The following is a 2,373-nucleotide window of genomic DNA, read 5'->3' as shown; positions in this document are numbered from 1 at the left end:
AAAGTAATAAAGTTCACTATGTCCCAGAGCCAGATTCGCTTTGGACTTCCTGCCCTTCAAATCTTTTTCATCGCCATGGGCCTTCACTGAATATAGAAGCCATTAATCAGACCTTAGTTCCAGGCACCAGGGTCCAGGCAGTTTGGGCCCCACGCCAGACAGAATACGATCTGACTTATAGCGGCTGATCCGTCTACTCGCCACCCGACGTGCTGGAAATAATGGGGTCAGGTTGACGGGTGACACAGGGGGCGATCCCTTTGAAATCGGCAATGGGGCAAAAGGAACCACTTCTGCCTCCTTTGCCTTTCCCGGAAGCCTGGACGCGGGGCACAAAGAATATAACCGGAAGAATTCAGGGTCGCAAGGGGAAACTGAGCAGACCCCCACGGTGTCCACCGGAGGGTGCCTCCTTCGTGGCAGAGCCCGTCAGGTGTGTTAGAAGCAAGTGCGTGAAATGATCTTCACTTCGTCTTTCCAGCTCCCCCTCCGTGGGAGATGATCCCGTTTGCCAGGTCCCCGGCCTTAATTTCCACAGCCACGTCCTTCTATTATTCTAGCAGCCTTCTGCTGGGTCTCCCTGCCTCGTGTCGATCTCTCTCTCTCTCTCTCTCTCTCTGCCCCAGTCAATCTTGTGTCCTGTTCCTATATTCAGTCTTTCCGAATGCCATTTTCTTCACGTTTATCCCATCTGAAATAGCCGGCAGCAGACTCTTCTTATCCACTGAATCAAATTGAAAGTCTCCCCCCTGCTTCCTTTGCCTGGGCCCCTGTCCTACCCACACCCCATCACTGCTTTTCTCATCTCGTCTTTTATAGTGTCACAATCAGCCCTCCCCTGTACAGTGAGGCAGGTGCCCTGTTTGTAGCAGAAATTGCGCAGGTGTGTACAATAGGATCTATACGAGGCAGTTCCGTTATTTTTTTTTAAATTACTGTCTTTAAAATAGAGGCTGAGTGGAAGCAAAGTGTGAGGAGAAGGGACATGGAAGGAGGCAAAGCACCAAGACAGATCCTGGCTCACCTTGAAGCCACGTTCGAGACCTCCTACTGATGAGGTCTGAAGGATTGGGGTTCGGAGCCAAAAGCCAAGAAATAACTCTTGAGACGTCTTTGGGTCAAAAAGGTGGCTTTTTGCTTGTTTGTTTTAAGTTGATTTATTTGTTTTGAGAGAGTGAGAGAGAGACACAGAACATGGACGGGGGGGAGGGGCAGAGAGCGAGAGCGAGAGCGAGAGAATCCCAAGCAGGCTCCACACAGCCAGCACAGAGCCCAACTCCTTTGCTCTTGGGCAGCCAGGAGTGTCTGAGAAATGTCGCGCATCTCTCACCCGGTGGGGGGCAGGGGGAGTTGCTGGGTGTTAGCCTGTACTTTGCCCTCAGCTTTCCTTTTGCTCCCTCATCACTATTGCCACCAGGCGATTGTCACCCACCCTTTACAGTGTTGTTGTGGCCACTAAGCAAAGACAGTGTTTGTTAAATGCCAACTATAATCCATGCTTCAGATGTTCCATCTCATGGACGTCTAATGGCCTTGGGGGCACGTACTGAAGCCCTACACCTTGCAGAGGAGGAAACTAAGTCTCAGAAGGGAGATAAGCAAGTGAGCCAGGACTGTCTCCGAACCCAGCGCCCTTCCCTTTATTGTGCTGTCTCTCTTTAGTTGAGGTAACGTGAAAGTGATCTATATAGATTAGATCCTCTCCCCAACCCACCTTCCTCTTTAGGGAAACGGTCAAGGGAAGGTCATGAATGTAATCGTCTCCCTTTGAACAGTGCCTATAGAGGTCCCTTCCATGGATCCAAAATCGGGAAACCCTTGAGCTCACAAATTCTCACCAGTAGCAACCTGGACCTCACAAACACCCCTGTGAAGTAAAATCAAACTAGAATGATTCTTTTTAAAATCGAACATGCAAATGAATTTCCTTCAGGTTTAATTCTTTTAAAACCTAAATCTAGGGGCGCCTGGGTGGCGCAGTCGGTTAAGCGTCCGACTTCAGCCAGGTCACGATCTCGCGGTCCGGGAGTTCAAGCCCCGCGTCGGGCTCTGGGCTGACGGCTCGGAGCCCGGCGCCTGTTTCCGATTCTGTGTCTCCCTCTCTCTCTGCCCCTCCCCCGTTCATGCTCTGTCTCTCTCTGTCCCAAAAATAAAAATTAAAAAAAAAAACGTTGAAAAAAAAAAAACCTAAATCTAAAATGTAATGCATTAATAGCAAAAGAGACTGAAAAGGGCTATTGGGGGCTATTTGATCTTTAACGCCCTGTGGGATATTCCTGCCATTTCTGAGTGTGCCTGCTATCTCCCATAGCAAATCCTACTTCCCCACAAATTATTCAAGTGTGGCATCGAGAGCAGATTGAGCCCATCAGC

This window comes from Herpailurus yagouaroundi, unplaced genomic scaffold (genome assembly GCF_014898765.1).
Source record: "Herpailurus yagouaroundi ecotype Mexico unplaced genomic scaffold, PumYag 67641, whole genome shotgun sequence".
NCBI classification, from domain to species: domain Eukaryota; kingdom Metazoa; phylum Chordata; class Mammalia; order Carnivora; family Felidae; genus Herpailurus; species Herpailurus yagouaroundi.
Note: the sequence above shows the minus strand (reverse complement) of the source record.